This window comes from Alligator sinensis, unplaced genomic scaffold, assembly GCF_000455745.1.
Source record: "Alligator sinensis unplaced genomic scaffold, ASM45574v1 scaffold830_1, whole genome shotgun sequence".
Classification (NCBI taxonomy): domain Eukaryota; kingdom Metazoa; phylum Chordata; order Crocodylia; family Alligatoridae; genus Alligator; species Alligator sinensis.
This window is the reverse complement of record NW_005842309.1, coordinates 978,699-979,120: the sequence shown is the minus strand read 5'-3', so window position 1 is coordinate 979,120 and position 422 is coordinate 978,699.

Sequence of the window (422 nt, the reverse complement as noted above, 5' to 3'; positions counted from 1 at the left end):
CTGTCACTGCCCCCTTCCCCGCTAGGGGGGAGTTGGGAGATCCTGTGCCAGCGTCTTCGTGCCAAGTGGCTTTGGCCATGTCCTCTCTCCATCCTCCACTACCCATTTCTGGTAGCAGGTCTGGAGCGCGCTCAGAGCCACGCCACGTCCGTGTGCCTGTACAACAGGAGGTGCCTGGCCTTCCACACGGCGCTCCTGACTCCCTGGGGACAGCGCCAGGGCCAGGGCCACGCTGCCCTTGGAGCAAGGCAGCCAAGGCCAGGCCCAAACCAGAGCCGAGCGGGCACCCGTGGATGTGGCCCTTGCTATCCGCCTGCTGTGGGGGACCCAGTCCTCGGTGCCCCCCCGCAGCGACTGGGGTTTGACCCCGCGGGTGTGCGCCTGTGCGGCGCGAGCCCCGTGCATGGGAGCCCCGTGACTCG